At 54.9% G+C, this 24,007-nt stretch overlaps 1 protein-coding gene across 4 annotated transcripts in view; it reads left to right on the plus strand.

Moving 5' to 3' along the window:
- Nucleotides 1-543: 543 nt before the first annotated feature.
- Nucleotides 544-24,007, plus strand: part of TSPAN18 (tetraspanin 18) — a 187,640-nt gene continuing 164,176 nt past the window's right edge. For 3 of the 4 annotated variants that reach the window (XM_058688730.1, XM_058688728.1, XM_058688729.1), the window contains exon 1: nt 544-837. The gene's annotated coding sequence lies outside the window, so the exon portion shown is untranslated. Of the gene's footprint in view, nt 838-16,722; nt 16,823-24,007 lie in introns of those variants that run through there. The other variant, XM_058688731.1, reaches the window with a different exon arrangement.

Below are 24,007 nucleotides of genomic sequence, written 5' to 3' on the forward strand. Positions count from 1 at the left end.
AACAGTCCAAACAGCCCTAGGGAGGGTGAATCCCCTTGGCTTTCAACAGGTACTCCAGGACAGCAGGAAGCCCAGGAGAAGCAGCGAGGTCCGGAGGGACAGTCATCCCGCCTCTAACCCTGCAGTCAGTTATGGGGGGCGGGGGTGGGGGGGTGGGTGGGCAGCGTGCAAGTTTCCCCGGGGGAAAAATACAAAATACTCCGGGTCTAGCATGCGGCTCTCCCCACTTCCCCAGCCGATCCCCCGAATTCAGACGAAGCGAGGGCCCCTGAGCCGAGCGCGGAGGCGGGCAGGGGATGAAGGACCGGAGCGGGGTTGAGGGTGGCCCCTGGGGCGAGGCCTGGATGCTGCAACGCAGGCGGAGACCGAGGCAGGGAGGAGGCGAGGGGCAGCCCGCCTGAGGAGACGTGCCTTCTCGGCGGCCGCCACGGCAGCGGTGGCGGCGGCGACTGGAGACTGGAGGGGAGGAGGTTTGGGGAGGGGAGGGAGAGCGGGGGAGAGGGAGGGACGGAGCGGTGGCTGGGAGGTGGGGCCGGCGGGCGGGCGGGCGGCTGCAGCTGCCGCCGGCGTCTCGGGGGCTCCAGGCTGCGGGGTGGACGCAGCGCCGAGCGATCCGCAGCGGAGCCGTGCGAGGCCGCCGGAGCCCCGGCCCCGAGCCCCGAGCCCCGAGCCAGCGCCACCGTCGCCGCGCGCCAGCCGGCCCTGGACACGCCGCCGCCGCCGCCAGGAAGGCAGCCGGCGCCGAACAAGTTGCAAGCGCGCCTCTCCGCCCGGGGAAAGTTTCCCCCGCGGCCGCCGGCGGGAGTTGGCGTGGGGTCCCGCTGCGGCTGCTGGAAGGTAGGGGGTTCCGCACCTCCGTGCCCTCCGCGCGCCCCGCTGCTGCGCCCCCGGGGACTTGGAGACCTCACGCGCGCTCCCCTGGCGACTGTTGGGCACGGTCCGGGGTGGGGATGGCACGCGGGAGGGATCCCAGAACGGTCCGGGGGGGGGGGGGGGAAGCCCAGAAACCAAGTTGTACTTCAACCAGCTTGGGGAGGAGACCGGGGAGACGTGCTCACCCCGATCCCCGCCCCGGATCCCTGCCCGGGAATCCGCGGACTAGAGGCTTCCCCCCGGACAGGTGCAGCCCCAGTCGGCGCTGGGCGCTCTGGGTGGGTGAGTGGAGGGTGCCAGGAGGATGGGGGGTGGGGTGGCAGGTGTGATTAACAAGGTTGGGGGTCTCAGCGGGGGCTGCGCCCCGAGGGCGGGGGTGGGGGGGTGGTACGCGCCACGCCACTCGGTAGGAGATCAGGTGGGGACTGGGGATTAGGAGCGAGGACCGGGGCAGGGAAGATTGTCCGGCCCAGCCAGGGCACGGAGCACGAGCCGCCTTTGGGGTCCCTACAGCGGGGCGGGGCGGGGGCGCCAAGCTTTCCTCCCGGGTCCCCATCATCCGGTACGCGGTGTGCGCGGTTTGGGGGAAGCGAAGCACAGACTCGGTGGGGGCTCGGTGGGTCCGAGCCTCTGGCACATCCAGATTTAGGGGGTGTACTAGGAATCCTCCGGGAGGGTTTCTCGGCTCGGGCGGGCTCGCGCCAGCTTTGGATCCCCGCTGGATTGAAGTGAGGTGGCCCCCGCCAGGGGGAGCCATTCCCCGACCCTTTCGCCCACAGGAAGGCGAGAGTCCTGGTTCCTGCTAGACAAACGCACCGAAATCGGGGACCTGGAACCACAGACCCTCCAACACACGCGGGGGCCCGCGCGGAGGAGCACCCCGGGGCGCGCCAGGCGGCGGGGGAGAGGCCCGAGCGTGAAGCTGGGGTGCACCGTGTGCTGGAAAGCTCGGTGGTGGTCAGGAGGTGCGTGATCTTGGGGATCACGCAGGGTGTATGGGTGAAAAAAACATTCACCCCCAGAAAAACACAAACGGAGAGAAACTTTACACTAACAGCGAATTGGTGTAGAGAAAGAGGAGAAGAGGGTAAACTTGTGAGGTTTCTTTGGAGTCAGAACCCCATATTGCTGAATGCACCCTTTTTGTAAAAGTTATACCTTTGTTCCCCGGATGCGGCCAGATCCCTCCCTGGTGTGGGCTGCCTGGGGGTCTTATCCAGCCTCTCTGTGGGCGCAAGTAAGCCGGGTGGCCCAGTACTGGGGTGATGAGGGCCCCTTAAAGATTTTAGCAGTCCGAGCTGAAGTGGGAATTTCTCAGCGGTGGACAGGAGTCCCTCTCGCCTGCGTCTGAGTCTACAGGCCACATTCATCTGGTCATTTCACAGTTGGTGGAAACCTGCTGGGTGTCCCGTTTTCTTAGCTCAGGGCTCCTGTGTGTTGAGTCTGCGTATCTGTGCCCAGGCCATGGGAAGCGAGAAGGCTGCTGGCATCTGGGTCTCTGTCATGTGCGGGGCTGTTCCACACTGAAGGGACCCTGGAGGGACCGTTACCTTATCTCTCTCTAATTTCCTGCCCCTTCTCTACACCTCAAAAGAGTACAAACGAGCAGATCAAAGAACTCCAGTGGCCTATGGGAAGTTTTCATTTTTCTCTTGGCTAGAAATGTGTGCGCATTGGACAGCCGCCTCCCCTCCCGTGTCCCCAGAGTCCCCCTGCAAAGGTGATAGAGATGGGGCGGTCCCCGAAAGAGAGTTTAGTTGAGGTTCTTGCTTTCCATATAGCCCAGCCGGTGTTTTTGCTGGATGTTACCGAAATACCGTAGGATGGAGGTGCCGGAAAGAGAGATCAGCGTGATTATTTTGAACAGACAGGGTGGGGGGAGGAGACAGAGGAAAGGGTGGAGAAGCCCATGTCTCTGGATATGTCTTCAAGACATTCCACGGGGCCAGAAAACAAAAGGAATTTTTCATTTTGTTTTGTTGTTAGTGGCTCTTGTTTTTCTGCAGAAGAAAGCCTGCCCACAGCGGCCCTGGCCTTGGGGCCCCTGATGGCCTGCAACTCCTGTGTTGTCCCCCTTCTTTCTGTGCCCCACCCACAACCCACCCCACCTGCCCTAAGGAGAAGAGGGACTTGAGACTCCAAGGAAGTCTTGGAAATCTGGTCTCCTTATCTCCCGGTCCCTAAATCCATTCAAACACTGCATCTCGGGACCTCTTTACCCAACCTGAGGCTGAAATGGCAGTCTATCAGGGCATTTTCTAGAAGCGGAAGTTCATCTGGAGTTGGAGGCAGGATACTTTGGGTCATCGAGGAAGTAAGTAGTCCCTCCACCTTTAAGAAAATTCCATGTCGGCCTGGAAAGAGCTACTGAGTATACTGAATGAGGTTTTAATGGTCTGAGGGTGGGCTGGAACACGGGGTGCTGGGAAGGGACAGGTGGGGAAGGGGGTGTCGAGGCAAGGGATGATGTCCCCCTGTGGGAGGGAGTAAGAAAGCGAGGAAGCAGCAAGGTTTGGGATCTCGGAGGGGGGCTGCTTTGAAATCCAACTTTTCTAGATCATCAGTGCTACTTTGGGCGAGTCACTTTCCCTCTCGAACGTGCTTTCCCGGTCTGTGAAATGAATGTGTGGGCCCAGGAGGCTCTGGGCTGGCTTACAGCTTAAAGGCAGGAGGTGTAACTTTTTAGGGCAGAGGCAGCTCATTGCCCTGCCTCCAGTCCAGTGGAGGGCATCTCTCCTGCTGTCTTGCCCCAGCCCTCCGCTCCCCTGCACGACACAACGAACCAGGCTCGCATCCTCCATCAGATTGCTGTTTTGGACAGAGAAGGTAATGCCAGTGACCTGTGCCTGCTGGGAGCCCCGAGTCTCTCTGAGAGCTCACGTGTTGCCATTCTCCGGATGCTTGTCCAGCCCTCACTCCCCTTCCCTGAGAAGAGCAAATGTTGGTGGCTGGGCCGCCCCTTTTAGGGACCCCTCTTTCCAGAGGGCTTGCTCTTCTGGCCTATTTCATTAGTCAAGAGAAGGAAAATCAGGAACATTTGTTCGTGCTCAGCTGGTACACAGCGAAGGGAGGGGGCCTTGGAAACCAGCACTCTGGTCCCCCGGAGCAGATGATCGGTCGGTCGAGTATTTCTGCAACCTGATCCCATTAGGCAAACCTGCCAGCTTGGGCTCCTCCTGCTGTACGAGCTGGCATCTTGGACCCAAATCCGGCGGGGGTGTGCAGATAATGAAAGTCTTTTTAAAAAGAGAGAATGGGATGGTGAGCCCCCATGTGCGCAGCTGGCAAAGTACGTCTTTCCCGTCCGCACTTATTTTCAGGTCAGCCCTGGCCCCTTGTCCGCACCCAAGGCTGCTGGTCTAATTAGTGAATTGAACAACTCGGAGATGCACAAAAAACGTGTTCCCTGGTTGTGTGCACGCGGGCAGGTGCTGAGAGGCAACAGGGTGGTGTGGAAAGGTCACTGAACCGTAACTAGAGAGACTTGTGTTTGAGCCCTGATTCTGTTGCAAATGGAGCTGTGTGACCTCAGTGAGTCACTGCCCCTCTCTGAGCCTGTGTCGCCGTCTCTTCAGAGGTAGCATTGCGCGGTGGTTGGGCTGCCCGGGTTTGAATGTTAGCTTTCTCCTACTGATCAGCTGTGTGACCTTAGGCCATTCAACCTTTGGTGCCTCAGTTTCCTGATCTGCAAAATGGGACTACTAATATCTCATCAGATTGTTGTGACGAGGCAATGAGATAAAACGTGTAGGAGACTTAGTACCGTGCCCTGCATGTGGTCACTGTTCAACAAATGTTCCCTGTCATCACTGTCCTTATGTGCAATGGGAGGGGACAATGTTGATTCTTTCCAGCTCTGATATTCTGTGGCTTGGTGTATGTGTGCGTGTGTGTGAGACAGAGAGTGTGTTCCATCCCCATGGCAGGAAGCCCAGTTTGACGTCACTGAAAATATCCTGGTTTCTGGCACTTGAGGGATGATATTTCATCAGCTAGTATTTGCCCATCCCTCTTCCCTTCCATCCTTTGTTTCCCGCCCTCAGCCATAGTATGAAGACCATATGTGCAGATAATGAGTTTAAGCTGATAAACAACTCCCAGATTCACCCAAATCAAAGGCCATCTTGCTCGAAGACACTTTTGAATGTAAAATAAATAATCTGGGCTTCTCTGCTATGTTGCATTAGGTCTGGCTGACCCTTCCCTCTTTGGATTCTGCCCCTTGGACTGCTGTGGCGACACGGACCGGGCCGGGTGTGTGTCCCGGGCTTAATTAGCAGCCCTGGCGGGGGCAGCCTCCTCCAGACGCCCCCTCGCCCCCTCCAGCGAGGCTGGTGCTCTGAGCCACCCCAGGGATGGTCTTCGTGGTGGCACACATTTTGGGAGAGACAACGCTTCGTCTCACCTCCACCCTTGAGGTTGGGTTAGATATTGTCCCCGTTTTACAGATTACAAAGCAAGGCTCAGAAGAACCAAACGAGCAGGTGGGCGTGCTGGGATGTGAACCTACGTCGACCTGATTGCCCATCCAGCGCTCCGAACCACGGTGTGATACTTGTCTTGCATCAGAACCTCCTGCGAGCTCCAAAGCCCCAGGAAAGCTACCTTTAAGATTCCTTCAGGCCCTCTCCTCCCTGCCTTTGCCCATCTTCCAGGCTCAGTGCCTTATGCGATTCCCTCTTTTCATCATGCGTGGAATTTCCCAACCAATCTAGGGACAGTGAGGGGGAGAAGCTTTGGGGGACAACTGCTGCTTACAAGAGGGCGATGACCTTACTAAGCAACAAAAGGTTCCTGGAAGAGGATGCGCGTTGGAGTCACAGATGTGAGTTTGAACCTTGTTTCTGACACTTCCTGGCTCTATGGCTTTGGTTTCCTTATCTGTGAGAAGCAGCAGAGTAGGGACAATAACACCATTGAGGTAAGTCTCAGCGGCTATAGCATAGGTACGACGCCAGACTCAGTGGCCTGACCCTGCAGGTGTAATTCCCGCTCACGTGCCTTGTGTGGCACGGATCTCGGCTCCACGCGGTCACCCAGGCACCCAGGCTGATGGTGACTCCACTGTCTCTGTAGCCGCACCTTCTGGAATCTCTCGCATCCGTAGTTACTGCCCAGGGGAGGAGAGAAGTGGGAAAGGCACGCTGACGCCCAACTGCCTCAGCCAGAAGGTGACCCGCGTCACCTGTCGCGTGGCCCCAAACCAGCTGCAAGGGAGGCTCCGGATGCCAGCGAGTGGCCGAATATCGGCCGAGCGCTAACTCCGCATTCACGCTTCCCGAAGAGAGTGCTTTGAGGATTGAGATGACGCGTTGAAGGCTTTTAACAGAGACCTAGCATGTAGTTGGCCCTCAAAACACGGAAGCTTCCGTTCCCTCGTTCGCGCTGCTCTTTATAGATTACAGATCGTGTGCATGGAAATGATCACAGGGCGGATCACAGAGTGCTCAGGATCCACTGGAGGGAGGTCGCGCCCAGAGAGGCCAAGGGACTTGCAAGGGAGTGTTCGGCAAGGGCACCAGGCTGGGGCCTTGATCTTTATTCAGCCCTGTGCTCCCATGGCCTCCTTCGGCTTACTGAAATTTCCTGCCCTGAGAACTCCTTCCAGGATCTTCCAGAACCTACCTTTGCTCCTGTCTCCTCCTCCCCTATGCTAATGGGGTGGGGTGGGGTGGAGTGGGGTGGGGGTAGGGGGGCAAGACTGCAGGAATTATCTGAATGCTGAGGGAGAAGTGGCAGGGGGGCTTGAGGGGAGAGAAGTCATTGTTCTAGGTATTCGTGGCGACAGCTGTAGACGTTTGGTCCCCGTACTGCTTTGGGAAGGCTGTGTAGGCAAGCTTTGGAGTCCCCCTGGACCGCCTCCCCCCCCCCCCCTCCCCCTGCCACCGCATCCCCCCATGGCACACAGGGTTACCTGTGGTTCCTGTCCCACCCGTGCTGGTCCTCTCGCTCCTTGTGGAATTGGGCAGGGAACGAGAGGAGGCCTCCAGCCCTGATTTTCTGCCAGCAGGAAGATGGTCAGACCCAGGTTTGAATCCTGCCTCTTCCACTTCGTGCTTCTTTATTTTTTCTGAGCCTCCATTTTTCTCCTCTGCAACACGGGCAGTATTTGAGAAGCCGCAAGCTAACCAGGCCGTGGCACGTAGTAGGGGGTCAACATGTTTGCATCTCTCTGGTCTCCCGCTTACGTGAGAAGGAAGAGTTGCCTTCGGCCAAGGGTCAGCACCTGAGGAGAGGCTAGAGGCCGGCCCAGCACCCCGGCCTATAACCCCCCACTCCGGGATGTGCGGGCGCTGGGCTCCCACCCCCGGCGGCCTCAGCCTCTGCTCTCGTGTTGAACTAACACGGCTTCCATTGGAAATGGGAGAAGAATTTGGAGCTCTGGCCCTTGGACTTGGGCCCGTCTTTTGGAGACCAATTGCCTCGTGGGTGCCGGGTCTGGGGTGCCGCGGAGAGCCCCCTCCCGTGCTGCTGTCTCTCGGGCTGGGATGGATTGTGGCGCTCTCCCCGGCAGTGCTGTTCTCCCTGGCGGTGAGCCTCAGCCTCCTGGGGAGCAGCCCCCCCCCCCACCACCACCTGGTGCCTGACATTTAGGGCCCCCTCCAGCAGAGCAGGCGCGGGCGCTCATGTAGGTTTTAGCCCGCAGGGGAATGGAGCACTTCTCCAGCCAAGACGTAAACACCTCCAGAATAATGGGGCTTAACTGTCCCCCTCAAAGGAATAGCTTTTGGGTGGGAAGAGAGTGGCTCCTCCAGACGGGATTCTGAGGGGGCCCGAGCCCCCCCCCCGCAAGGCATAGGGGAAACTTGCATCTGGGGGCTGAGGAGCGTGGCCTTCCGCCAAAGCAGTCACCAAGATGCCAGGGAGGCAGGCTGACCCCTGAGAGGCACTGGCAGGCACGAAGGCCACTTGGGCCTGGGAGTTGGGCTTTGCGAGGTCCCCCCCCCCCCCCCCGACACCTCATTAGCTCCTGTCCCCTGGCCTAGCGTCGACAGCCTCTCACCTGGGACACTTGGAGCAGGGCCTTGGACCAGCTCGGGAGCCCCGAGAGGCAGCTGGTTTCCTGGGGCTCCCGTGACAGGGTACCACAGATGGGAGCTTGAAGCAGACAGACAATTTATTCTCTCACAGCTCTGGGGGCTATAAGCCCCAAATTAAGGTATTGGCAGGGCTCTAGGGGAGGGTCCTTTCTTGTTCCCACTTAGGTTCTGGTGGCTGTTGGCAATCCTTGGTGTCCCGTGGCTTATGGACACATCACCCAGTATGTCCCTGTCATCACGCAGTGTCCTCCTGTGCCTATCCTTTCTCTCCTTCTGAGGACACCGGCCATATTGGATTAGGGTCTAATGACCTCATCCTGACTTAATCACATCTGGAAAGACCCTATATTTCTGAATAAGGACGAATAAGGACTCATGTGCAGGTACCAGGGGTGAGGAACGTTATCTATTTTTTGGGTACACCATCCACCCCATAATAGGTGGGTCCTACTATCGCCCCATTTGACAACCAAGAAAACCAACACAAAGAGATTAAATAATTTGCCAAGGTTCCCACAACTATCCAACTGGCGAGCAATTGGTAAATTGAGCTCGGTACTCAGCTCGGTATTTCAGCTTTCTTATCAATAAGGTGGGGATTTATAGCCGCCTCGCAGCCTAGTGGTGAGCACAGAGGAGGTCAATGTTTGCATTAAAACACACTTTATTGGCAGACAAGCACCTGCCAGATGCCGTTGTCCGTTTGTTCTCCCTCCCTCCCTCCCTCCCTCCGGACAGGCCTGGAGGGGTGCTGGGTGTTCAGTCTGGACTCAAGGAACATGGACGTATATCAATTGTAACCAGTTGCAGGTAGAATGTTTTCTAGAAAAAATGATTCGAAGTGGCTGAATGAGAAGCACCATCTATGTTCTTGCAGCCCACCTTTCTGGAGTTGCCTGTCTTTTCCAGGCCCTTCCAGGTTAAGAATATCTCGTGGAGATGAATTGTTCCCACTTGGTATTTATCCTGGGCTCACCGGCAGCACCGGAAGTCACTGTGACTTCTGCAAGCTGGGCTGTTCTCCCCAGGGGCAATGTCTGGGCATCTCTGCCTGAGGAGGGGGCCTGGGTGGGGGGTGGGGGGGCGATGAGCGGACAGCTTTCTGCTCTAGAGCTGGTCCCATAGGAGCCCCAGAGGGTTTGGGGGCTCAGCTGATGTGGTCGAGGGTTCAGAGATGAAGCCTGTCCCTGTGCAATGAAGGCAGAGGAATCAACACCCCACCAAAGGTTCGGAGTACAGCTTCTGAACATAAGGGCCTGGGTTCAAATCCCAGTTCAGCCACGTGCCATGGCCTTTGACAAATTCCTTGACTTCTCTGTGCCACCATTGTACCGCATAGAGTTTTATGAAGATGAGACTAAAATGCATGAAGTGTATCTCCTAGGATTGAATGTGACACTTGAACAGTATTCAGTGAATGTTAGGATTATTCTCATTATTTTATCATTGGTTTCCATCAGTGGAATAAAGGCAGAGGCCCCATAGGGTGTAGCTCGGTGCCTGGGGTTGAATAGATGCTCAGGATGTACATGCTGAATGAATGAGTGAGTGATCACATCCTTCCTTGCAATGCACTGAGGCCTCTAGCCATAAGCCCCTCTTACGTGGGAGCACTGGGGGTGCCATGAGAATAAACCCAGTGAAGGGCCTTAGCTGCCAAGAAAAACTCAGGAAGGACATTTCTACCTGGGAGCAGGGGCAGCACAGCCCTCCTCATGGAGCAAGCACAAGTTAAGGCTTGGAGCATGCGGAAAGGGCAGGGCAGGGGAGCCTAGAAGGTTGTGGTCACCCCAGGCTGTGTGGTGGCCTGGTGGGGAGAGCCACATTTACGGTTCAGGTGTTCCCATGGCCAGTGGAGACACTGCCCCACGTCTCCATGTCCTCCCACCGCCCCTACCAAGCCAGTCCACCAGGACCTTTTTGCCAAGTAAACTCTACTTCTTTATTTGTTTTTATTTTATTTCCTTAACGTTTATTCATCTTTGAGAGACAGAGAGAGACAGAGCATGAGCAGGGAAGGGGCAGAGAGAGGGAGACACAGACTCCGAAGCGGGCTCCAGGCCCCGAGCCGTCAGCACAGAGCCCGACGCGGGGCTCGAACCCGCGAGCCGCGAGATCGTGACCTGAGCCGAAGTCGGACGCTCAACCGACGGAGCCACCCAGGCGTCCGCCTCCAGTAAAGTCTACTTCTGACATGGGTCTCGAACTCACCACCCTGACATCAGGAATCAAACGTTCTACCAACTGAGCCAGCCAGGCACCCCTCCTTCAGGACTTTTACCGAACAGGTGCACCTCAGTCGAGGCAGCCGGATCTATGAAAATGCCAGCTGGATCACAGGCCCCTCATTCAATCTACAGACAGATTAGCTCTCAGATTCCCATTGCTCCCTACTGCCTTAAAAATAAAACTCAATTTACGGAAGCCCGACTTCCACACTTTGTTAGGACGACACATCTGTTGTGTAATGTGATCATCTTAGCCACCTTGCTCGTGCCCCTCCAGTGGATTCTCAATTGTGTTCAAAGGCTTTCTCACAGCCCTTGCTGCCTCGCTTCCTTTCCTTGTGCCCACTGGCACAGGGCTGCTCTTTATGTACCCCCCCCCCCTGCCCCCCCCCCCCCGCCATTGCTCAACGCTGCATCCCAGACACCTGGCCCGCGCCTGGGAACCTGGCAGGCGCTGAGGGGGTGCCTCCCTCCATGGCCTCCTCTGCAATCAGTCTCTTCCAGGTTGTTTTGGATGATGGGCACAGCTAACGTGTACTGATCACGTGCAGTGTGCCAGGCACTTACTACCACTTACTAACTCCGCAGCCTTGGGGCACATAACTCAGCCTCTCTGTGCCTCATTTTCTCGTCCGTAAAGTGGGACCAAAAATAACCCCTAATTTATTGAGTTGTTCTGAGGACGAAATAAATTGATTCGTGTCAAACTTATTTTCTTACAGTTTTGGAGAGGCTAGAAGTTCACGACCCAGGAGTCAGCAGGTTTGGTGAGCTCTGAGGTCTCTCTCCTTGGCTTGCAGATGGCTGCCTACTTGGGTCCTTGCGTGGCCTTTCTCTGTGCATATGCACCTGCCGTCTCCTGGGTGTCCAAATCTCCCCTTCTCCCTAAGGGCACTAGTCAGATTGGATTAGGACCCACGGCAACAGCCTTACTTTAACTTCATTACCACTTTAAAGACCCCCCCCCCCATCTCCAAATACAATCACATTCAGAGGTATTGGGGGTTAGGGCCTCTACACATGAATTTGGGAGGGAACACGGTTTAGCCCATAATACCTTTTAATTCAGTACTATGATTGTCCCCACTTTTGTGGCTGAGGAAACTGGGGCACTGAGAGGTTAAGTCACTTGCCCAAGGTCCCACAGCTGGTAAGCAGGGGTATGGAAGTGCAAACCCAGGTGGTCTGAACCTCAAGTCTCCTCTCAAGCGTTAGTGGGTCTGTCTCCTGGCCGTGCTCCTCTCTGGGACACTGGGGTCTCCCCTGCTGGAGCCAGCTTGTGTCTCCACAGCCCGAATGGGGAGAAAATCAGGATCCAGGGGTCTCAGAGGCCTCTCTCTTGGCCCTTGGTGCCTTCCAACCCCGATCCCTTGTCCAGTGGCCACTGCCAACCCTATGAGGGGATCGGGACGTTTCATCCTGCACCGGGACTAAGAAGGAGGCCAAGGCCACAGTGCGGCGGGAAGGAAGTGAGCAGGTCTCAGGAAATGAGGGCGATGATCACTTCCAGGGTTTTCGCTCCTCCATAGTTCATGTATTTGATTTTCTAGGAGTTCTCAGAAGCTCTTTGAAAATAGTCATGTTTTACTGGTGAAAAGACTGGGAAAAAAAAAAATCAGAGTAAACATAATAAGAGAATAAGGGAACTACCATAAAAGTATATTCGATGGAAAGTAACTCTCAGGCTTAATCCAGTCTCCTCACCGAGGGACAACCAAAGTCACCAGCCTCTTGCCTCTCTCGAATTGTCCTCGAGGTAAATGAGCACATCTGTGTGCACGGCACCCTTCATTTTATGGTCCCGGTGGGGTTCTGTCCCTGATGCTCTGCGTCCTGCGTGTTTCCACTTGTTCTGTATCAGTGTGTGCACTTCTGCCTTGTTTTAGCTAGGTGTCCCTGAGCAAAGATTTGGGTGCAGTTCGTTTATGGGTGTGTGAGGCTGGTCCCAGAAAGGGGAGGGGGCAGGGAGGGGAGGAGAGCTAATAAAAAAATGTACTGAGTAGCCTACTGCTGTGGGCAACCGGGGACCCTGCCAGTGACGGGGGGGGGGGGGCGGGGAGCACGCTCAGAATCATCCCAGTGAGTGGTCACCAGCTTCTGTTCTCTCATTGGTTGAGGGTTCCTCCTAGAACATCAGCGTCTGGATATTTCCAGCCTGCCTTCAGGCCAAGAGAGAGAAGGGGGTGCTTGAGGAGGGCCACCAGAGTGAGCAGAACCGTCCCCTGAAGCTGTAGTGAGTCTATGGGAGAGGCACAGCTCTCACTGTGAGGGATGTCTTGGGTTCCACTGCATGGGCCGCCATGATGTTTTTGCCTGATTCCCCACTGACGAACTGCAACGGTCCTCTCGCGCCCCCCGCTTTCCTGACACCCTACCAAGCAGACAGTCTGTTGAGAACACCTGTTGCAGAGTGGCCAGCTGGGCCAATGGCCGTCTTCTCTCTCCCATAGTTGCTTGGCCCTCTCTGGCCTCTTTCTGCCTCCTGCCCATCCTCACTTGGTCCTCACAGATGTCACTGTGACCCTTTCATCTTACAGGGTCCAGGAGGCCGGGCTAGGCGGGGTCTGTGGAAGAGCCCTGGGGCCTTCGGACGGGACCTATAGGAGAGAGGCCAGCAGGTCATGACAGAGGGTGACCTCCACCTTCCGCCAGGGTTGGATGAGGCCATCCGTGGCAGATCAAAGGGCTTTTTGTTGTTGTTGTATTTTCTTTTCCAGTGGCTTCTTGCTGGGGAAGTGGGAGCCCGCTGCCTGCTGGCTCTTCCAGAGGCTAGATTTTCTTTTCCAGTGGCTTCTTGCTGGGGAAATGGGAGCCCGCTGCCTGCTGGCTCTTCCAGAGGCTAGATTTTCTTTTCCAGTGGCTTCTTGCTGGGGAAGTGGGAGCCCGCTGCCTGCTGGCTCTTCCAGAGGCTAGATGAGCTGGAGGTCTCACTTCAGAGGGGCTAGAGTTGGGGCCACAGGTGGGAGCTGCCCAGGGCTCTTCCCCCACCCCCCCCCCCCCAGAGCCCAGAGAGGGACACTGGGGGCCAAGTTCAGAGTCTGATGCATCTCAGGAGATGCATTGCCACGGAACCGGCATGCAGGTTCAGGGCACCAGGAACCTGGACTGAAGCCCAACCACCCATCCCCACTGTCCCCCAACAGGAGACACCAGGAGAGCACCAGACTGGAAGTCCAGAGTCAGAGTCTGGGGTCTAGTCTTTGGCTCCGACTGGCTCTCCTCCCACCGCGGACTCCTGACATCCCATCCACATTCTGGTGTGGGTGCTGCTTTATTTTTGGGTCTCCTTCTGACTCTGCGTCCTCCCCTCAGAGTCTCCAGTGGGGAATGTGACCAAAAGCCTCGAATCCCCTGGAGAAAAGCACTCAGGAAGCCGAGGCGTGGTTGTTGATGGAAGCGGGGTGTTGTTTAAATAAATGAAGAGTGCAAGAGGAAAATCCATCGGCATTCTTTTCAGCAGCTGGGATGATATGCATAACATTTCCTTCCCTTCATTTGATAATTCTTCCTTCTTGAAGTAGTTGAAAGAAAGAGTCTGACGATTTGCTAAACAATGAGCTCCAATAAAAATATTCTTTTAAAAAGGTGGTTGCTATGTAATTGAATTGAAATGATGGGCAATTTTTGTTTCTAAATAGCCCAACCCCTCGCAAAGGTCTACTCAAACCTGTTTGAGAGGTACACGTGTGTGCAAAGAGAGAAAGAGCTCCCTGACAGAACGTCTTTGGCAAAACAATAATAATGCTAATAATATATTTGAAGGTGTGTGCGTGAGTTCATGCATGTCTTTTGGGTCTAAATGTACGGGATTAAAATTAACCACTGTTTTGGAAGGGAGAATTCCAAAGGCAGCCGTAGCATCCACGTGGCATTTGAACGGGAGCAGTGCGGAAGTGGCTTTCGGGTCCTGTAGATCTGAGTTCAAATCCTGGCTGTCAGCAGCTACGTGATCTTTGGCAAGCTGTTTTGCTTGTTTGCTTTTTGGATTTCCTTTATTCTTATTCTTCTTATTTTTATCCTAACTGAGCCTCTGTTTTGTCATCTGGAAAACAAGGACAGCACAGGCCGGATCAGGTGCTTCGCCTGGTGCCGGGTGTGGGGCGACCTGCCAGCTGGGTTTTCTTCCCTTCTCTGGTCTCTCCAGAAGCACAGCAGAATTTTTCCAAGTATGCACACTTCAAACGCTGTCATCCGAGGCCCAGCAAACCCCCATTTCATGGAAGGGAAGCCCGAGGTGCAGAGATTATGGAATTGCCTAGATTTCCCAGGGGGCGGAGGAGGATATGAGAGACTGGAGGGTTTGTCTGCACCTTCCCTCAAGGCCTGGCCTTTCCAAGCAAAGGGGGGTGTGGCGGTGAGGTCTGCAGAATGCAGAAAGTAGGCGTTCCTTCCTGCCTTCTGTCTTTTCTTGTCTGTGCGCTGGAATTTTACTGAAGAGTTGAGACGGAGGGTAGGTAGCCACTCGGGCAGCTCTGAACAACAGAAACTCTAAGAGGTCTTCCTCTTCTTTTTTTTAAGTTCATTTATTTACTCATTTATTTTGAGAGAGAAAGAGCACAAACAGGGGAGGGGCAGAGAGAGAGAGGGAAAGAGAGAATCCCCAGTAGGCTCTGTGCTGTCAGCATGGAGCCCGATAGTGGGGCTTAGACCCAGGAACTGTGAGATCACGACCTGAGCTGAAATCAAAAGTCAGATGCTTAACCGACAGAGCCACCCAGGCGTTCCTTTTCTTCTAATTGTAAAATAGTTTGTGTTTTTAAAAAGATTTTAAAATAAGTTTTTAATAGAGTAAATTAAAAAAAAATGTTTTTAATGTTTATTTAATTTTGAGAGAGAGAAAGAGACAGAGTGTGAGCAGAGGAGGGGCATACAGAGAGGGAGACACAGAATCCAAAGCAGGCTCTGGGCTCTGAGCTGTCAGCACAGAGCCCAATGTGGGGCTCAACCCCACGAACTGTGAGATCATGACCTGAGCTGAAATCAAAACTCAGATGCTTAACCGACAGAGCCACCCAGGTGCCCCTCTTCTGGGTCTTTAAGCCCCGAGCTGTAGCCATCACAAGGAACTCTCTGGCTGGGGCTGGGTCCTCTTGCCTAGTCCTTTCCTCTCCCCAGCTCCTCCCTAGGCTCAGGACCCCTCTGTCCGTCCTTCTGGGCACACAGGGTTTCTGCTCTCCTGGCCACACCCAGAGGACCCCTAACCCCTGGTACAGGTGACTCAGGTGTGGTCCCCCTCCACCAGAGAGTGGGGAAGGAAACAGCCTCTCCGGCGTCCAGCTCATCCTCCTTTCCTGCCATCAAACCCTCTCAGAGGCCCTTTCTTGCTGACCCTGGACATCCTGCCCTCACACTCCTAAGGCTACCTAATTCCCAGGAACCGACTCAGCCACTGATCCAGAGATGCCCCTTCGAAGACACTATTCTTTTGAGAGCCTCCTGTAGGGAAGACAGGTATCTTCTTGGCCCACATCTGTCTTCTTTGTCCCTCCTGTCAGTTAGCGGGAGGCTACGAACAGAAGCAGCGCTCCCCCCCCCCCCCCCATGGGTTCCGCAGGGCCTGTACCTGTGCCTTACGGCATCGCGGAGGGCTGGATGACTGTACCTTTGGGCTGAGGAGAAACAGAATTGGGGCCAGGCCTGTCCCCACCAGTTCGGTGGGTAATGGCAAGAGAGCCACGTGGAGCAGTGTTTAGAGTTGGGGGCCTGGGGTCCAGCCATCCTGGGTGAATCCTGGCCCTGCCACTTTCTGGTTTGTGAAGAACCAGGCGGGGCGAGCCCGATTCTTCCTTTTCCTTCCGTGGACCCGGGATAACAGCGGTGAGGTTGGCGGAAGGCGGAAGGAGCCCAGCGGACATGCGCAGTGCTGAGCAGAGCGCGGGACACGCCTCCCCGCGAGCATGTGCTTGCCGCCCGCCGGCAGCGAGTCCCCGGGAGTTTGGGAGGCGGTGAGCCAGACCGCCAAGGAAGGTGTTGGCCGAAGCTGGGGGGTGTCCGGCACGGCATCCATTTCTGGAGTCCCACCTTCACTTCCCGGACGCGGACGGGGTGCGGGGTGCCCGCCTCTGCCGCCCCCGCCCCCCCCAACCCCCCAATCTCCATAGAAGGTAAAGACTAGAGGTGCAGACAGAGCTGTTCCCGAGGAAGTACTGTGTTGACACAAGCTGCGGACCCAGTTTCAGGCACGTTTTGCTAAAAATGGCCTCAAAGGACAGATTTGCAGATGTTAAGGAACGTTTTAGTATTTTTTAGCCCCCACCCCCTGGCCCTTTGTTTTGAATTTTCGCGTGAGTGTTGGGGAAAGAACAGGAAGGAGCCATGTGGCCTAGTTGAGGGGAGAAAATGAGATTGCTTGGTTCTCATTTGCAGCCAAAGGCACTGTGAGTTCTGCAAATGTTAATAAAGACGAAAGCAGTCAGACAAGGGAGGCCTCCTGGGCTGCGGGAAACACCGCCGCGTGGTAGCCCCTCCCTGGGTTTGTGTATTACCGCTTCGGAAAAGGGCAACTCTCGGCGAGGTAAGATCACCAGTCTCAGCAGCATTGGGGAAAATCTCTTTCTTATAGCCCAGGGACCAGCAGGAGAACAACCCCTGGCCTGCTCTTGGCCGAGGCTCTTGTCTGCGTGCTGAGATCCCTGCCGGCAGCCAGTCTGGGCGCTGTCCCCACCGTTTACTGCTTAGCAGGTAAGAGCTGAAAAAGGTGACCGTCGTGTGTTTCTGCCTTTTCTGGTGGTTCCTACTTGTTTGGGAAAGGTCCCCTGGAGTAGAGAGAAAGAGCCTCCCCCCCCCCCCCCCAAGTTAGAAATGGGCAGGTGGTTCAAGTTCTAGCTTTGGCACAGGCTCGCTGTGTGACCTTGGGCAAGGCACTAACCCTCTCTGGGCTCGTTTGCCGTCTCTCAAACCCAGGGCAAGAACCAAAACCAAGCAAAACCACACTGGCCCAGAGACAAATTATTTTCGTGGGTGGCTTAGCAGGGTTAGTGTGGGAATCAGATTCAAACGAGCCAAAGAATGAGGCCAGGCTTGGGCTTGGGCTTTTCTCTGTTTCCCTAGAACCATCCTGAGTTGCAAGAAGGCTGAGCCACTTAAAGCAGCAAGGGTTCCCGAGGCCAGCCCTGAGTAGCAGGAGCGACATGATGTGTGGTCCCCGGATAGCAAAAAATTGTCATCCCAGATCCCAACTCTGACTGACTGGTGGGACCCGCTTGAGCCCTGTAGAAGGGTGGGGCCGGAAGGAGTGCCAGGATCCATTCTTGTTGTCGGCTGTGATTGGAAACAGGTGGGATGCTGGCACACGGGGAGGTTTGGGGAACCCTGGGTGGCAGGAGAGAGCCTAGGAATTGGGGAACCTGGGCGCCCTGCTTTGTTGCTGTGTGACCCAAGCCACTGTGACCTTAGCTTTGTTGCTGTGTGACCCAAGCCGCTGGTTCTCAGTTGGGCTGGATTTTAAAATAATTATTCCTGCGTGTGACCATGCTCAGCAAGTTGGAGTGGTACAGGGAGGCTGGACTTGTCCAGTCACCCGGCATGTGTATTTTGAAGAGGCTGCTGAAGGGACTTTAATGTGATTTCGTTCTGGTAGAGGAGGTCTCACTGATGGACAGCCGCGGACACGCTATTTAGGCCTTGTGTCACCCCTCAGTGTAGGGGGGTATTAGAATTTCCCCCCACTCTTACATTAATTTGTGAGGTGTCAGTATGCTGTGAAGGAGGATGGCCTGGCCAGTGGCTACAATGAGCAAAGCACACAGACCAAAGGTGCAAAACAGCGGCCCTGTAGACCACAACTGAGCTGCGGGTGTGTTTTGCATAAGGTGTACAATGTCTAAAACACAGAATGGACCCAACATTGAAATATTGGGAGGGGCGCCTGGATGGCTCAGTCGGTTGAGCATCTGACCCTGGCTCAGGTTCATGATCTCACTGTTCATGAGTTCGAGCCCCGCGTAGGGTCCTGTGCTGACAGCTCCGAGCCTGGAGCCTGCCTCGGATTCTGTGTCTCCCTCTCTCTCTCTCTGCCCCTCCCACCCACGCTCTCTCTCTCTCTCTCTCTCTCTCTCTCTCTCTCTCTCAAAAATAAATAAACGGTTTTAAAAATTAAAAAAAAAAAGACATATTGGGAAACGTAACCAAAGTTGAGTAGACAGACTGTGTGACCCAACAATGCCACCCTTAGGTATCTATCCCATAGCAGTGCATATGAATGCTCCCCAAAGGTCATGTATGAGAATGCTCACGACGTCCCCGTCCATGGCAGGCAATTCCCGGAAACCATCCAGATGTCCAGAAAGAATGAATATAGGCCCCCGGTGGAGTACGATGCAGCAGAAAATGGGCTCCTGCTGCTGACAGTCACTTGGAAGAATCTCAGAATCCCGGCGTGGAGTAAAAGACACCAGATGTGAAAGAGTCTACACGGTGCAGTTCTGTTTATATGAGGTTCAAGGTTGGCCAGGCGAAGCCGTGGCGTTAGAAGGCACAATAGTGATGACCTTTGGGCAGCAGTTGGGGAGTGCCTGGAAGGGCACGAGGGCCTTTCGGGTGCTGGTCGGTTTGTTCCCTTATTCTGGTTGGTACTCTTGTAGGTATGTGTAGTTCATAGACGGTTATCGAGCTCTTTGCTTCAGATGGTGTGTACTTTTCTGTGTAGATGTTACATTTCAGTTTTATTTATGTCTTTACTTAAATATTTCTGCACGCGTGTGTGTGCGAGTGGGGGAGGGGCAGAGAGAGAATCCCAAGCAGGCTCCGCGCTGTCAGCACGGAGCCCGACGTGAGGCTCTAACTCATGAACGGTGGCATTAAGACCTGAGCCGAAAGCAAGAGTCGGGCGCTTAACCTACGGAGCCACCCCGGCACCCCTCTATTTCATTTTTAAAAATTCCGCTAACGCAACAGAAAACACGAAGATTCTAACCAGTTGAAGGAAGTACTGAGAGGTGTAGCATATAAGTCTAGGTTCTGCTTTCCTTGACGAGGGGGACTCTCGGAGAGTCTGCGTCCCTAGCTAGCAAGAGCGGGCTGCGGCGAGCAGGGTTTTGGCTGGGATTTGCATTTGGAACCCATGAGAAAATGCTGCCCTCTGGGCCTCCCAACCCCCATCAGAGAGAAGAGCTTTGCAAGTGATGGGTGAATTAGAAGGACCTGGTCGTGCTGGCATGCAATTCTGACTGTGTCTAAATTTACCATCTTGGTGACTTTTGGGTGTTACTTAGTCTCTCTGGGCCTCAATTTACCCCTTGGTAAAGTGGGAAGAGTAACACCCGCGTCTAAGGAATGTTCTGAGGTTAGGACAAGCCCATGGTTAGAGAATGCACGGCCCGCCTCGTGGCCACGGATGCTTACAGAGCCACATCTGTCCACGGCCCCAGCTGGCCTGGGGCCGTCCCCTCCTGCTGCTGGGAGGGGGGGCTTGGTGGACTCCAGGTGTGGCCACAGGGTTCCCTTTGCAGATGTTGGGCTGGGAGATGGGAAGATGGGAGATGGGCCGTTCTCTGGGGCCTTGGCAGTGTCCTCCTGCCTGGCCCAGCGCCGTGCACCAGCTCCCCACTTGCTTGGAAGGGCAGGGCCTTCCTCCGGCCGGTCAGGGCCAGGCGCGCGGCGAGGTGCTGATCGCAGCAAATACTGCTGGGCGCTCCGGGACAGGCGGGCAACTGCTTTGCCTTGTGGGGCAGTTGGCGCCCAGAACATTCTGTCTTCACTCGTTGCTCCTTCCTCGTCTGTCCGCCCGTGGCAGCCAGGGCAGCCCTTCCTCAGGGGCATGGGTCTCCCGGACTCTGCCACCTCCCAGAAATCACCCGGGCAGCGGGGTGTGGGGACCAAGGGACTTGCGCTGTCCTGGCTTCAGGAGCCCTGTCTGGAAAGTGGGTGTTAACCCTTACCTGGCTCATCCCCAGGTTCGAGGATCCTAGCTATCCGGTTGGGCATATTACCGGCGCCGCTTTCCTGGCCATGAGAAGCCACCAAGTGGGCCATTTGGAGTTGACTTTAGTGTAAAGGATGTGGTTTGAAACAGCCTCATTGTCTCAGAACAGTCTGTTTTGATTTATTTGACTGTGGGAATTTGAAAATGGCCCAAATGTTTTCCCTCTTGTTTGCTCTCTCCAGCACGCCGATTTCCTCTTGCACACCCCCTCTCGCATCCCTCTCGCTCACTCAGCCTCGTGCACGCTTGTTCACGCTCTTCTCACAGACACTTAAAGTGTCAGCGGGACTTCAGGTGGCCCAGAGGTTTTCCCCCCACCTCAGGGGCTCATGCTTTCTCAACTGTGTGCACTTGTACTCACACCCAGACTCCCCTGCCTCTGTGCCCCTCTCCGGCTCTCTCGCTCCCCCTCCCCCTGCACCCTGCACCCCCTGAGTGCCAGCAGAGCCATGAGGTCGGGAGACCTGGTTCTCCCCCTGCCTGCCTCTTTTACCGACCGGCTCCGTGGCTGTGTGACAGGGGCCAAGTCGCTCAGCCTCTCTGGGCCTCAGTTTCCTGCCTCCCAGAAGAGGCAAGGCTACCGGTTTACTCTTAGAGAGATCATCATTTTTTAATGCGGTATTTCAGATGCTCTGAGATAAGGTTCTTTCCACATCTTCAATTCCCTGACTGTGCAGTTGAATGGATTCAGTCTCATTACCCAGACGGCGTGCTGACCTGAAATTACTTTGTAGCCTTTTCCTGGTACTGAAGAGACATCATTTTATTTTGAACTAGGAATTAACACAAGGTCAGGAGAAAATAGAAAGTTCAAGAGGATGATTCACTCTTGACTTAAGGGAGACATCATGTCATGGCATCTGACTTGGACTTGTTCCTCTTAATTCTCCCAGATGTCTCCCCCGCAGAGGTGACTGAGGAAATGGGGGGCAGCGGTTAGTTTGATGCTGCTAATGGGGGAGGGGTGGTGGGATCAGGACAGAGACCCTGTGTTTCCTGCTTGGAATCCACCCAGAGGATCCACTTCAGGGGCGCCTGGTGGCTCATTTGGTTAAGCGTCCGACTCTTGATCTCAGCTCAGGTCTTGATCTCAGGGTGGTGAGCTCTGTGCTGGGCATGAAACCTACTTAAAGGAAAAAAAAAAAAAAAAGAAAAGGATCCATTTCATTCTGTGTCCTCTTCTGTCCCTGCCCCGGCTTCTATGGACAGAGAGCTAGAATTCATTGAGAACATACCACATGCACACACTGTCCTACTGCACCCCCTGCAACAGCCCTGCAGGTCAAGTGTGAATGCCATGCCCGTTTTAGGGGCGTGATGAGCGGGGTGTCACAGGGTGTATGGGTGGCAGAGTAGGGTCTTGCACTCGAGCGAAGCTTTGACTACCAAGCCGTGCTGTCCCGAGTGGCCTAACGGCAGAGTGGGCAGACGAGACTTCAGGAGGGAGTCTGAGTTTTAATCCTGCTTTGCCACCAACTCCTTGTTTGTACCTTAGTTGAGTCCCTTTACCCTCCCTGGGCCCCAGTCACCCATTCTAAAATGGATGCGAGGGACCAGTTGGTCTCCGGATCCCCTTCCATTCTGTGGCTTTCTAAGTGATTAAGAGGCAGGGTGCTGTGGTTGAATCCTGCCTTAGGAGCCCGTGGGCCTGGACATGTTACCCAACTTCTCCGATGCTCAGGGTTCTCCCATGCAAAGTGGAGAGAAGATCAACCCCTATTGCATGAGGTTGCTATGGGGACTGAGCGAACAAAAGTACCTGGGACAATGCAAGTGCCCCTCTTCAGGCCCTGCCAGTTCTTATGGTGGTTTTAGGATCTGTCTTGGCAGACCCTTTGCCTAGGGATGGGGGCTCGTTGCCTGGCACAGAGGGTCCCCCGTTCCAGAATTGGAGGCGTTCTATCCCCAAGTGATGTTGCACATAGGTTGCCCTGATGCCTTTACGTTAAAAAAAAAAAAAGTTGGCTACCAGTATGGCAAACTTCCTTTCTTCTTTTAATGTTTACTTATTTTTGAGAGAGAGACAGAGCATGAGTGGGGGAGGGGCAGAGAGAGAGAGGAAGACACAGAATCAACGCGGGGCTTGAACTCATGAACCTGAGCCGAAGTCGGATGCTTCACCAACTGAGCCACCCAGGCGCCCCTGCCTTGGGGTTCTTAACCAAGGTACCACCTTGGGGACTATAGATACTAAAGTGAAAAGGACCTGGGCTGATTTAGTCTAGTGGCATTCAACTTGTAGCCATAGAACTCAAAGAAAGTTCCACACGGAGCCTGCAAGAAACCACTCAGCATGGAGCTGCCCTGTTGGAGGAGTCATAGGGGCTGTGCCATCCGCCCCACGTTGACAGCTTCTGATTTCCTGGGAAACCCATTTTGAGAATCACAGGCCATTGGGTGATAGATAATGAAACTGTAGAGCCTGAAAGGGACAGTAACTCATCCAGGAATCAGAAGTAACCACGTCTGCTAAAATTACTTTCGTTAGCAGAATCATTTTCTGTCTTTGTAGGAGCTCGCCTGTGTTTCTCTTGCTCATTGATCTTAATTAATCACCTAGAGACGTGTCTTTCAATATTGACACTTATTTAGCAGCTGACATTTCTGAATTATCCTCTCTCCTACCTGCCTCACAGCCATAGGTAAAGGCTGGATAGATATTTATTGTTAAATCAAGGAAAATGGGGCTCTTTATTTGGAAGCTTTGCAAACACAGTATTTACCCAAATAATCCTGCCTGAATTTGCAGGTGGTTGGACACCTAGGGAAACGTATTTGACCTAAACAAAAAAACTAACAAACTGTGACCGTTCCGTGTCCACAGATGTGGTGGTTTTGGGGGTCTCTCAAGGGCCCTATTTAAATCTCTCCCCACTCCCTGCATTCTGCCTTTTGCAGCGCCCCCACCCCAGTTTGGTTTTCGGAGATCACATGGTATTCCTCCTTCAAAAACCTAATTTCCGCACAGGCTTAGTCGGCAGTGACCTGCCACATGAAGAGCTTTAGTGAGACTCAGTAGGCGCGGGTCCCTGGCGTGGCTTCACGCCCACGGCATTGTAAAACACCCCGGCGGCGAAAGCAAGACCGACGCTGGCCAAACATCTGGGGCATCAGAGCACAATGGGTCTCCCTGCCCCTTTTAAAGGCGACGTGATGTGGCCCAGGGAGGCTTGGTGACTTGCCCAAGGTCACGCGGTGACTTGGAGGCAGAACCCACGGCCTCCAGGTCTCCTAGAGGTCCTTTTCTACACAATGAACCCTGTCTTTGCTGAAGCGTGGCTGCCCTTCGCTTTATGATCTAGGTAACTGAAGCTGTTCTGCAGCGACTGTGTGGGCGAAGAGAGCGATGGAGGGAACTGTTAATTAGAGGCTGTTAGAGCACAGAAACCGGTTTCAGTAGAGGCCATGCTGTAGGGCAGGTTGAGAGGTGAGGGCTTTCATTTGCCCCGCCCCCAGTGTGCCCCTTCCCAAGATGATGGGAGGCCCGAGACCGGAGAAGACCGGTTCCCAGCCTGCAAGTGTGGGAGAGACACATGCGAATTCCATTCGAAGCCGGGCTTCCCAGCACACTGCGAGCCCTGGGAGGGGGTGGGAGCACCGTCTTCTCCACGCCTGACCTTGACAGCCCGGCAGATGTGTTTACTCCTTCCTCTTCCCCTTGGGAGGCAGCGGTCTGGCAGGGTGGTTACACAGGCGGCCTCCGGGGCCTCGCTGCCTGGGGTTTAGATTGGCTCTTACTGCCTGTACCTGTGACCTGAGGCTAACTTCCTGTGTATCCATTTCCTCACATCTGTAGAATGGGGTCATAGTACCTTTCTCATAAGGCAGTGGGGAGGCCTTAGTGAGATAATCCACATAAAGCGCCTTAGGGCAAACGCTGTGCACCAGCTCCTGCTGGAGGAATCACAGACCGGTGGGTGTTTCTCCATTTTAAAAGTAACATT

Source organism: Neofelis nebulosa, chromosome 10 (assembly GCF_028018385.1).
Source record: "Neofelis nebulosa isolate mNeoNeb1 chromosome 10, mNeoNeb1.pri, whole genome shotgun sequence".
Lineage (NCBI taxonomy): Eukaryota > Metazoa > Chordata > Mammalia > Carnivora > Felidae > Neofelis > Neofelis nebulosa.